Raw genomic sequence first — 14164 nt, 5'->3', positions numbered from 1 at the left:
CCCAGATGCATATAGCATTAATATTAACAAATAGGGTTAGCCTCGATAAAAAAAATCATGCTAAAGAGATAATATAGCATCATTTAAGCTTTCATTCCTGTGACCAGGTTTACATATGTGCGCAGTAGTTTTATATGACGCACCAACATAAACTGCTTTAACTAATAATCCCCATTTCTTCATTGAAACACTTCTCCACTATGTCTAGAATGCGCGCCGGTTTACTGTGTCTAGCCTTCACGCTCCATAATGTAGCATGAGGACCGCATCGGGCTGTGCTGCTCAGAGAGGAACCTACAGTCTATGGGCGATCACAAACTTAACCAACATTAGCTTAATCTCGACATAAGCTAACAAGCCATGCATCGTGTGCAACACTACCTGCTAAGTATTGCTACGGTTCTAATACATGAATTAAATAAAAATCGATTTTCACTCACCGGAAGAACTTGACAACAGAGCTGGGAGACGGTCTGTTAGCACAATGAACTGCACAGCAAGCCATGGTTTGTGTCGAGTGAATCGACGGGATCCGCCGACATGAACCGATGAGTGGACCGAGCAGCTAGCAGGTGGCTTGAGGGGAGCTAACGAGTGGCTAGTGACAAGCTGTGCCCGCATCGTAGCCTGTGCCCAGGTGTCAATCAATAGACCACGCCCCTAATTATGTGTAATTTTAAACCTCAATATCGCTTAAACGGGAGAGTTAGAAAAAAATTCACCCCCCTCAGAGTTGTCACGAAGGAAGAACCTCGCGATTGAGACTAAAACCAAAGTTTGAACCATGCTGGAAACAGGTTTAATTCTGCTCTAAAGTTGGGCATTTTAACATTGGAGTCAATGAGACTTTCTGTTTCTTGGAGCCAGCCTCAAGTGGCCACCCAGTGAACTGCAGCTTTTTAACTTCCGTATTGGCCTCATCGCTCAGCCCAGGATGTTGCCCATTGGTGTGGCTGTAGTGGATGGGCAGAGGGGGACATCTAATAATGTCATTGGTAAAATTAAAACTCCAGGACAACAGAAGGAGAATTCAAAGTATGGGATGCATATTTGATAATTTATATCATATAAAATATTAGGGATGAGCGAGTACAGCATTATCTGTATCTGTATCTGTTAACCATATGAATTATCTGTATCCGTATCCATACTCGGAGTGGGCGGGGCCTAACCCGGAAGTGGTAGTGATTTAACCCGGAAGTGGGTTGGATTTAACCCGGAAGTAGGCCGGGTTGTCTTGAAACGGGCGGGGCTTTAACCAGTATGTTATTTTAAGCATGCAATTGATATGGGTTGATCAGAAATTGTTATATTTATTGCTGAATAGAAAACTATTACAGGACAGCATCAGCATTGAGCTGCAGATCAATGATTTTTATCACAATAGCAAACGAACTATTTACAGAACACACAAGTTTTGCAACAATGAATACAACACATGCTGTTGCAATTATGAAGTGAAATGTAATAACAAGTGTTTTCATACTCAACATAACTTTCTTTTTTAACTTTTTTTATGATTTTTTTATTTAAATTTTTCTTTAATTTATCTCCACACCAGGTGTGTGTGTGTAGCTTAATTTGTAATATTTTTTATACCACTACTACCTAGAAAGTGTCAGACACTCAGTGCCTGAAGTAAAATAAAACTGGTTAGAGCCAACTGGCGGTTTAAAAAAAAACTAAAAACTCCAACGACCGGCGAGAGAGAGAGAGAGAGAGAGAGAGAGAGAGAGAGAGAGAGAGAGAGAGAGAGAGAGAGAGAGAGAGAGAGAGAGAGAGAGAGAGAGAGAGAGAGAGAGAGAGAGAGAGAGAGAGAGAGAGAGAGACGCTAGAGAGTAGTCAGACACTCAATGCGTGAAGTAGAAAACAAAAAAACTGTTTAAAAAAAAATCTCCGACAGGCAGAGATGCGACGCGAGTCCCTTTCTACCAGCACCACGTCTGAACGAACCCACGTTACCTACTGGTTAATAAGTAAGTACAAACTGAAATAAAAACAAACTTCAAGCTGAAGAAACCCTAAACGTTAACGGAAAAGACCCGCGAACCTGAGTGACTGAGAGACAGAGAGCTGTTCTGTGTGTGAGTGAGCAGAGCGGTGTGTGAAGGGGAGGAGCGCTGTGATGCTGTGTGAGGATTTTCATTCAGTCCGAGCACAGATATTGACTCGTATTACTCGTATAATACTCGTGCTCGGCAAAAGTGCTTTGGCTCATCTCTATAAAATATGTCATCCATATCGTTTAAAATCTTTTTCCAGTGTGTTTCCTGGCGCGATACGATCGCGTCAAACGTAAAAAATAGACTCAACGCCGAAACGATCGCTGCACGGCGCGAGGCAGCCTTGGTGTAGCGCGGCGCTTCAGCCTCCGGTATGACCAGCACAAAGGTTTAACATGGGAGTGAATGGGAGCCAGCTGTTATTTAAGGCTTGGCTGCGCTTTGGCGTCTCTTCAGCGTCCGGTGTGAACCCGGCGTTAGGAAATAACTCACAATGCGTCGCTTAACATACGTCACATACTACGTTTCTCTGATTGGTTGTAGGTCTATCCAATTGAGACAAGAGGCTTTTTTTTTTCTGGTTCGGTCGAAACACGCCCCATAATCACAGCCCAATGGAGCGGTATCAGACTCACATTCTGACTAGAATTGTGAGTATGACAACGTCAGGCTAGTGCTGCCCACTATTTGTTTGGAATATTAATTTGACAGTTTGCCAATTCATTGCCCCATACTTTGCCTGTTAAACCAAAGATCAGATAGAAAACTACAAGTCTGACTCTGTAGCACAGTGATACCAGTTATTTAGAAGTTGCATTATTACAGTGTTTAAGAATTGTACAGTTTTGTTTGTAGAGTAGGATAAGGGGATTCAGCTTAAAAAATCTGGCTGACAGAACAGAGATAACGTTTGTTTTTCAGTCCTGCTCCTTATTGTCTAATACCAAGGCACTCTGAAGTCTCTCCTGAAAAGCATTGGATTCCCGTTCAGGATAAAAAGTAAGGCTGTTCATCAGCAGGATCTGCATACCTCGAGCCTGGTTTCACAACAACAACACAACTCACAGTTGTCATCTGGAGTTTTGGTTCCTTCATCTTCTTCAGAGCAAGGTGATGTTGCACTGAACACTTACTGACAATGCTCCATCTATAGGTGTAAAAATTGTTCTCTGCCGGCTTTCCACAGTTTCAAATATCTGTTTAGCTGATAGAGAGCTGAGAAGCTGGTGCGCTGAGGTGCAAACAAATGAAAAGAAGTGTGAGAAAACTTTCTTTTTATGAACCAAATTCCTTCGGATGGAGGAAATAAGATGGCAGAGTCATTTCCATTTTTACCAACATATTCCAGGAGTAATACCTCCATCAACATGGCGCATTATACCACCACTGACCCAAAACCCTCTCACATACAAGAGTTGAAAATTGAGTCATGCTTAATTGCTTGAACACGAGGCTCTGTCTTCAAGCCAAAAGTCGCCAGGCCGAAATGCCAAAAAAGGTCATCTGTCATTGTCCGTAAAAAAAACTGACACACAGGGGTTCTGATCTGACACCTCAGCAGGATAATAGTCTTTTTCAGTGGCTCCCAGAAACAAAATTAATTTGGGAATTTTCTGATTTGTGGTTAAGGAATTAAAAGTACATAGTAAAGGTTTGGCAATGCTTGTGGTCAAAGTTAAGAAACAAAAATGTTATTAGTAGCAGATGGGATTGAAACCAGTCCTTCTATAGCAAAGTCACCTATTTGTTGACCCATCCCTCCATCCAGAACATCCCCTCAACTGGATGTTGCCACTTCTATTGTTAGTCTTTGTCTTATATCTCTTTGGAGGATAATTCTGCTGAACAGTATACTGGGTTCTAAACTACAGATGCCTTTGCTTAGGGATGTTAACAGGATGGTTTAATTAGGGCCCGAGCACTTCCGGTGGGAGGCCCTATTGAAATTGTAAGGATTATTCTGAGCGTTTTTCAACATGCTCAAAAAGTTTTTAAAGTTTGCAGTAAATTAGAAAGTGGTGAAAATGTACGTATTCTGGAGTACTTGGAAATGGGCGTGGCAAAATTGTTCAACAGCGCCACCTACGGAAAAGCCCCTCATTTAGCATTCACTGATCCTCACGAAAATGAGGATAGTTGTGTATCATGACCAGATGCAAAAAAAAGCCTCAAGGAGCATTATGAAAACGCAACAGGAAGCTCGCCATTTTGGCCATATTCCACATTTTTACTTGTCGTAGAGCTTTCATCAGAACGACTTAAAATTTAGACGAGTGTCATCATAACAAGATGGAGATCTAAATTTATTGAAAGATTGATTTTTCGTCACAACGTGTGACCATGGCGGGGCGTCAAAGTTTGATTAAAATTTGTATCAAAACATGCGCTTCTGTATCTTGGACATATTTGGTCCAATCGAGTCCAAACTAGACATGTAAGACAAAAGTCGCGACCTGAAGACATCTATACAGAAATTGTGACTTAAAATGACAGCGCCCTCTGGTGGCAGCAGGAAATGTCTTGTTTTTAGTCCTTCTTACACTTGGATGTATTTCTCCTCATCCACTTCGCAAAACCATGTCAAACTGTATCAAATGGGTCTCAAGACATTGATAATGTAGGCATAAGATTACTGTGACTTTTCATCATGCGCATTATTAATGTCGTGGCTCAAAGTTCATCAGCTCGCCATGACACACGAAATTGCTGTAACTTCCGTGATCATAGGTCCATTGCCCTCAAACTACATGTGTGTATCAACAGCCCCCCCTTGAAGATATTCAGATGTTTTAAGGAATAGGCGTGGCAAAATAACTGACTAGCGCCCCCTAAAAAGGAGCCCCTGGACTACGATTGGTCTACATCTACAAATCGGAACATCTTCCTCTTCTCTCCCAGCATAAGAGGAGCTGGCTTGGAAGTTAATTCCACACTTTTCTTTTGTTTTGGGATCATGTTGACTCAAATAAATCGTAGTTGTCTTCAAGGCAAATCCAAAGACAGACTTCAAAGTTCTGTTGTATCCTTTGATATGAGATTGCTCAGATTAAAGGAAAAACAAGATTGCTCAGATTAAAGGAAAAACAGAAGTCAGTCGTCACTTAACCTGACGACTGACTTCAACATGGTGTTTTTCCTTTGATATGAGATGCTCAGATTAAAGGAAAACAGAACGTTGAAGTCAGTCGTCACTTAACCGTCAGTTTTAAGTCAGTTTTCCTCTGATATACATACATACATACATATATATGCAAACTGTACAAAATACGAAACTATAAGAACATACTAAACTACATAAAATATAAGGAATACAAAATATATATAATATAATAAAATTGAATATATATTTATTAATTTGATCATATAAATCATCAGTTGTTTACACATAATTTGCATTAAAAAAAAAAATCAAACTTCACAATGCTGTGATTCTTCCTATTAAAGTTTTAACACATGTAAATGAACTGCACTCTTCTGATCTGTAAAGTGTTTTACATTACAGGTCATCATTCAAACATACATGTACATTCATATAGTGCATTGTGTAACACTCGCACAGCAACTTGGGGCTCGTGTTTGATTATATCTTTGGCTAAATGATACCATTTAAAGTTTGCTGAGTTAGCTCCAGTATGCTATGTACCCACGAATGTGACTACTATCACTGTGTTACTTTAACACAGTGATAGTGGTCACATTTTTAAATTTGTGAATTTATATCACAAACATAAATGGTTGCAACCCTTTCTTTATACTTTTCAAAATAAAAGCACTCCAGAGTTTCGAATCACTTAATCTGTTAATTTTTTTAAAAGGGGATTTTATTGTGGCATATTTGCAGGGGCGGAAGATGCATGGCTTCATACTGCATAGTGCTTATATTTATGTGAGTATACAGGTATACTCTTACGCAAGGAAATAGTCTTATTTACGGCCATATTCAAGTCAAAGCCTGTGCAAAAGCACTGTGCTGCAGCAGCAGCTCCTCTGCAAAACATATTGTGGAATTGAGAAGCTAAACATACATTGTACATTTGTACGGGTGGCTGTGACTGAGGGGTAGAGTGGTCGTCCTCCAACCTGAAGGTCAGCGGTTCGATCCCCAGTCTGACCCTTCTGTATGCCGAAGTGTCCTTGGGCAAGATGATGAACCCTGAATGGCCCCTCATAGAATAACAAAGTGCTGCGATTAGATGCACTGTATGAATGTGTGTGTGAATGGCTGAATGTAAAACTGTACTGTAAAGCGCTTTGAGTGGTCATCAAGACTAGAAAAGCACTATACAAAACCATTTTTTCCACACATATTTCAACATTTAGTTACATTGCATGCTATTTCTCTCTTTCCATTTATTCTCACTTGGCCATCTTCCGTTCTCATATTCCCATTCCCTTTGAATCAAACTTTATTTCATAGTCTTATAAGATTGCAATACAAGCAATAAGTATCATGTCTCGCCCAATATCATTTTATTTTACCCCTTATCTGTCTGTAGGTGCCCTTGAGGTCAATGTCATGCACAACATTGAGCGAAACCGCTTTTATTTGCCGCGACTAGAGGACAAGATCTGGTACACAGTGGACAAGGTCGTCCCCAAGAGTGTTCACCGCAGTATGGGAAAATTTAAATTTGTGAATGGATTTGTAATGGTGTCTGACACTGAACCCCCTTAAACATACAGTACAACATAATATCAGTTATTTGTCAATGTTTTCTTCTTCTCTTTTACTGAACCCACTTGGGTAATGTTTGTACTTTAAATGTTCTGGACGAACAATTGTTATGTCCTCAAGAATAGAAATTATTCTATTGACCACAAAACATTTGTGTTTTTAATATTCCCAACCTAAGCATGTAATGTTAAGATTAAGCAATAAGGTTGAAGAAATATGATACAACCAAAATACTGTGGTCACTGCCAAAACAGTTCAGTCACTACCGAAACACTGGATGTTCTGTAAAAATAAAGTATATTGAATTATCAACTAAAATTTTATGATACTGATTGGTTTAATGTATGTTCAATTTCATCAATCATCAACTCTGGAATCAATATTATCAGTATTATGCATTTTACAAAGAAATATTGCATTTAGCTTTTGATGAATTGTATAAATTGAACATTTGTATTGATTTAATTGTGAAAACCTTCAAGAAATATAAAAAAAAATACTTTTCAGAGAAAGGAAGGAAACACAATCTTAACGGGTTAATAATAATACTTTTTTACTATAGTGTACTACTGTGTTTCAGTAGTGACAATTTTTGGGAGAGGAAAAACATTCCAACACAGTCTGAAAATAAAACATAAAAATTGACGGTTCTTTTACTACATATGTGTACTTTAGATATGGTACAATATATATCCGAACAAAGTTTTCGGAATAAAACATTAAAAAATTCAAATTATTTCCAACCTGACTTTGAACCAATTCGGTAGAATGGCCCATATATGAATTGATATGAATGTGAATATTGTAAACAACAACAGTCTGTTGTGATACCAGACATATAAAGCGCCTGGGAATATGACAAATTCATCTCGGGCTTCCTTCCAAGTGTCAGCTGTGTGGTCAGAGTGCAATGCAGAGCATGCTAAGCACCACTGCATTTTTCAGGATTTTTTTATGAACTGGGCTGTTACAGACATAGTAGAGGAAATAAGGGGAACAATCGTTCATTTTGTGATACAAAAATGGCATTTGGCATAACCATTCTTCTGGGTCATTTCTTTAACTTTAGAATGGGGGCCATCCAAAAATCCAACATGGCGGTCATTTTTCAAGATGGCTGCCAAATCATCAAGTCATAACTATATTTCTTGCATATTTGGGGAAATATTTCACCAATTGTTTCAAGTCAAAAGTACTTCATTGGGCCTCAAACCTCTCAGTGACATTCACAGCTGCACAAGGCTGTACAAGACAGAGTCCGATGAAAACATTTGCACCTACCATTAGTACAGCTGTTTTTGCATGAGCATTTTGCCAATTCCTGGCAACTTGCAGCAATTGGTTGAAGTGTTGTCCAGTTCACCAACCACCTTTGTCCTTGCAGCTTCCATCCCCATTCTGCAGGACTTGGTAAAACTGGTTGAGTGACAGTTGCTCGGCCCCAGACAGCTCCTGCTTGGTAGGCTGCACGTTTAATGTGTTCCTTGTGGGCTGCACTTGTTGGTGGTATGGCATCATATGGCCTTTGTTTGCGGGCGAACAGATGCAGTCGTGTATCATTCACAGATGTGGCTGCACTTGATCGGTCATACATTATGACCACAAATCTCTGCAGCATTTGGAGGTCATCATCATCAACGGTGGTGTGCCAGTGACTGAGCTTGGTAAATGTCCCTGACTATTCATCACACACATTCCATGTTTGCCATACAGTTTTCTTAGCCTTGCCACGGAATGCAGACACAACGTCACACCCACTAAATCTATTGAGAAATGGTAGGCCACTGGATCTTTCTGGCCCAATTGTTGAAACGATGTCATGGATTGGAATCCATCATGAATGGGCTCCCTGACCAAAAGCAATCCACAGCTTCTCCAGACCTATTGCTATGTCCTCTACACATAGCTTAAAGGTTGGTTTGTATATGGAATGAGAACAGAGGGAAGTGCTCCTCCTTATATTGTACCAGACAGCCAATCGAATTGTTAGTTCATTCTAGTCTTTTTCGATGTCTGAAAAAGCGACTAGCGAACAAATCTAGAGACTATTGAGGTTTGGGTTTGAAATGCCACATGCTACAGTGCAAAAAAGCAACTATAGCAACAAATCTAGCTACTATTTTTAATGTCCTCTACACATAGCTTAAAGGTTGGTTTGTATATGGAATGAGAACAGAGGGTAGTGCTTCTCCTTATATAGTACCAGACAGCCAATCACACAAATCTATCTACTATTTTTTACTGTTCTCCTATACTGTATATCCCCCAAATATCTCTATCCCTCTAATTAACCCTAAACTTCACGCAGTTTTCCCCGTGACCTATAACACAGTTAGCCTATGACATGTTTTTAGAAATGTTTCATATGGTTATAACTGGTAACTCCTGTTTGAAAATGTTCAAAAACATACTATGGGAGTCCGATATTATTGACATCTACAAAGTATAGGCAAAGATTATGCTGAAATGCTAAATCAGTCTAACCATGGTGGCCATCTTGAAATAAATGGCGGCCATTTTTGATTTTCGAGTGGCCCCGATTCCTAAATCAAAGAGTGACCTTCAAAGATGATTTGTACCAAATTTCACCATTTGAACGATTTCCCCAAAATATTGCTGTTATTTCCTCCACTAGCATGTATGTGTTAATGGTTCAGGAGAAGTTTTGCTTTGGTTACAGCTCTGCACTGATCAAAGATCATGTCTCAAAATACATTATCATTACATGAAAGGATTTGGCCTTTAACAAGTAGCAAAGCATTTATTTGCAAGGCAATTTAACAAATACTCAGCCAACCTCCGAGCTGTAGCTGCCTGTTCTTGCGCTGACTGCTTGCTAGCGTAGTTAGCATGCTTCGTAGCAAAGTGACGGCTGATGTTGTACTCTCGGCATATCAGGCATACAGCTTTCGATTCGATTTCAGTGAGTATTTTGTTGTCCACTCCGTGTTAAACAGTCGCCACTTATTGTCCACTTTTCGCTTCCTTGATCCGCTCATTTTACAGAAGGGCTCACAGGGCAAAGCGAAAAAGTGAAGGGAGATCATGTGCCCTTTCCAGCCCTATACACCACACTCCCGGTCAAATTTAATTTAGCGGAGGCTTTTATCCAAAGCGTCTTACAATAAGTGCATTAAACCCCGAGGGTACAAACCCAGAACCACAAGAAGCAAGAAAGTACAATTTCTTAAAAAATAAAGCAAAACTACAAAGTGCTATACGTAAGTGCCATTCAAGTTTTAATTATTTTATTTTTTTTAATATTTGGAAAAGTTCGGCGGGCCGGATTAAAGAGCCCAACGGGACGTATACGGCCCTCGGGCTGTACTTTGCCCATGTCTGCTCTAGGGGATGTCGTACCTTTTGTCCAGATTGTGTACATTGTTTCTGAATCCTGCTTTCTCAACTGCATATGCCGGCATCTGGTCCATGCAGATGAACTCTGCCACTGCCTTGTTGAGCCTTTTAGCATTTTTGGATTATTTGGATTACTTTAAACATTAAGGTCATAACCATTGATCTGATGCTTCCTGTAGTATACTTTAGTTTGCGATTGCGGTAGTTATGGACACTTTACCAAAATATTAGGCTACTTACTTTGAACTTATACAACAGCGTTTATCAATAAACTTCCTTGGTGTGTGTTCTGTGGAGTGCATTCTAGTAATGGAAATAATTATCAACAAAAATCGACATGCCATGATGATTGCCATTACCAATACTGACTCAGTTTAAATTGATGGTTACTGGTGTTAATCTGCATACTTGTGAATGGCTGATTTAAGCAGCTTCTTGGTTAAAGTAAAGCTAATGCTGCTAACGTTAGTTCAAACATTGCATTAGCATGTTAGCCACATGAGTATATAAGCTCCGATGATGAAAATGTTCACTTATTAAGAAATAAATAACACTTGTTCGTATTTGGCTTGGGTTTGGATATGATGTACTTATGTTATATATCACATCATTAGCCTGTCAGTTTTTGAAGTCTTCATACAGCTCTTGCATGTCTGAATGCGAGGTGTTTTGCAAGGTTCGACGTGTTGCCTCCCTTGGTATGTACAGCTTTGAAATATTTATGGCAGACGGGCCTCATCGTGTCTGTAGACTTGCCCTCACTGTCTGTGATGTAACAGAAATATTTGCATATTTTGTTTCTTGCATCGTTTTGTCTACACACCTTGGAGCGTCGGCGAGAGCACTGCTCATGCTTGCAATTTCAGCCATGCATGTCCTGGGTCAGCACTGCAGGCACACCTGCATGGAGTGGAGTGAAGTGTTACACAGCACACGGCTCTTATTAAAACCCTGTTGTTCATAAAGGTATCTTAACATGTTAAATGGCTGGGTATCCCGATACCTTTCTACTATCGGGATACCGTGCAAAACTTATATAGACAGAGACAAAGATTTCTGGCACCAGTAAATAAATTCAGAGCAACTTTTTTCATTTTTCAAAGTATCATTAACAGCCTCCACAAACTGTATTGCCGCCATTGCTTCTGCTCCAATTATAACAAATGTTGATGCCAAATCAGTAGGCAGGCAGGAAATAATAAATTACTTTCTGCCTTTTAATTCCAATGAGTCCCTTTCTATCACAAATCCCCTGTCAATGACTTCAACCCTTTACAATGTTATCAACATGACATTTTCCTGACTTTATTTAATAGAAGATATTCCACAAAATACGTTTTACATACTGAAGGTCAACTCCAGGTTTTCCATCTGCGTGTTCTGTACGTTGAAGACTTAAAGCATGTTGGTTAGCTCTGAATCCAGACAAAGGGTTTAGAGAGCCATGAATCCTATTCTTGTAATGTCTCATCTTTTTGATACTTTCAACAACACAGAGTTCCACCACTGTGCCGTGCAGTTTTTTTATTTTACAGGGAGAATAAAACAAAAATAAGGCACATTGATCTGAGCGCACCGATGCACCCCTAGAAGTAGGAATATTTTAAGAATTTTGCACAGGGTGTGATCACTCTCAGCATCTTGCATTATTCAGCTCCTCAAACTGCTTTCTCATCCCTGATATCCTTTTTACAAGCAGCACTTTGTTTGCATCAGACTTAGTAAAATATCTGAGCACCATGAAACCAAGTTGCCTGATCTGCTATTCAGGTCTGTGTTTGGGCTCTGCTGGTTAAAAACCTGCATAATAAAGAACCACCTTTGTTGAGAGCAATACCATAACAGAGTCAGACTGTGCTTAAGTCTGTATGCTGAACCGCTCACAATAAATCCTCCTCACAATGCACCAATAAAATAGAATACATTTATATGCAAATTGGACGCTGGTGGTACCATGTTGCCAGCAGGTATTAGGAAATAAGAACATCTTAATGAAACAGCTTCTGCTTGCAGCCCCCAGTATTATATAAAGCGGCTCACTACTGAGCACAATGAGGGTCAATTCTATTTTTAATGTTACTTGCTCACCTTTGACAAATTTGTTTAAAGGTCTAGAGAAAAGGTTTCCTACAGCAGCAGGAGGGAGGGCAGCGGAGGAGGCTCTGGCAGGATTTGATGTGATGCCAGCGGGGCACAGAGGAGAGTTTAAACTGCAGAAACAACTGCTCTGAACATCAGACTATTACTGCAAACTTAACAGATGTTGCTGCATTACTGCACAGCACTGCTAAAATCCTGCCTCGAGCACTTTAACTTTATTACACTTTGTATTTGCTTGATGTTTGAAGAATATTTCACCACTCTGTGATATATCAACAGCCAGTTTTGTTCATCCGGGCAAAAGGTGTTAAAATAAGATAATCAAGTTTAATGAGTCAAGTCCATTTATTAAAAACATGTTTCATGACAGTTATTTCGTCTTTACTATTATGTTTGCTATTGTGACAGGAATTTTCCATGCAGCATTTATTTGCAGCAAATCATAACATTGAAAACTAAATTTCCGTCACATACAGCGCCTCAATGAAAAATTATCACAAATCAATCACAGCTTTAGGTTTCACATTAGAATAGTTTTTAGAAGGACACAGCTTGTGACTGCACATATAGTTATCTAACAATATGTGGAACCGACTGGACTGTGGTGCAAGAGGCTGTAGAGACACTAACCATCACTTTGAAAGGTTTTCAAACCCTGTCTGTAAACGACTCACATTGTCAGTTAGTGCTTAGTTTTATGCTCCCATTTTGCTTTAGTTCCTACCTCAGCCTGGTCTCATCAAAATTTCGTTTGAAATGTTACTAAAGAACATCCGCAAAAATTCGTATGAATTCGACTTAATCGTGAGTCAGGCGGCTGGGGACAGGTGCCCTATGCGCTGCTCTCTCCGTGGAAACAAAATACATGGCGGATAATCACTTTATTCTTTATGGTAAATTAAATATTTTCATCGTTTATAAGTGTGTTTGATCAACTTTGAAGCAGCGCATTTTAGGATTATTTTCATAATCTTTTTTCAGATGGTTTGTATGATCTTTTGTTGTTAGTTTAATTTTAACGGATTTATTTTGTTGTTGCTATGGACGCTTCCCTCTGCCACCATAGTCCGGCTCTCACATATAAGGCAACCGCAGTTTAAAACTCCCAAACCGGGACCATTGTCGCATGCCGTTGACGTGTACTTTGTGATGGAATGAGTGAGCGTCCTGGAGCTCCTTGAAAAACGTAACCTAGCATTACAGCGAACCGCCAGCATGGGCGTTTCGGTCTGTTCAGCCTCAAAGCCATTGGCTAGTAACGGACATGGAAATGAGTGATTGACAGGCTTGCCTGCCAACTAGTATCACTCGGACAGGTCCTGTCAGAGAGAGATGCAAGCTCATAAGCTAGCCATAGCCGTGACAACTGAACACCACGTGGTGTCTTGTTTACCTTTTTTTAATAGGGTTACGTAACTATAATAACGCCAGAACCTGCTAAACCCGCATGTTAGCCCTGGAACGTGTATGTATTACTCTATGTAATTGTTATTTAGATTCTGATTGAAATTGAAAACATCTAGTATGTTACAGATATCTAGATCAAGAAACCGGAACATGCCCGGGTAAACTGGGACGTCTGTTCATTGTACTGCTGAACATCCGCCTGGAATTATTCACGTCCCTGAGATTTTTAGGTTTTCTTCTGACTACCGAGTCCGGACGCCGAATGGCTGAAAACAGCAGAGAAGGGGACGTACGTCCCATGATAAGAGAGGGGAGAGCTAGGATATGGCACGATGGAACTTAGCTAAAGAGGAGACAGTGTGAGAGCGAACAAAGTCTATATTTTACTCTGCAAATAAGCAATGATTCTCACATACTATTCGAAACGATAGTACAGATGTTGCTACGTCAACATGTCGCGCGATGGCGCTGCAGATGTTGTGTGGGCTCAACTCTACCGACTGAGAATGCAAACGAGTGAGAATGCATCATTCGCGGCCTGGTCACACATCATTGACAAGTAAGTAAGTTGTTTATCGTTAACTGCTAATGACACTTAAAGCAAAACTCGGCTCTATGAAAA

This window comes from Pleuronectes platessa, chromosome 4, assembly GCF_947347685.1.
Source record: "Pleuronectes platessa chromosome 4, fPlePla1.1, whole genome shotgun sequence".
Lineage (NCBI taxonomy): Eukaryota > Metazoa > Chordata > Actinopteri > Pleuronectiformes > Pleuronectidae > Pleuronectes > Pleuronectes platessa.
Note: the sequence above shows the minus strand (reverse complement) of the source record.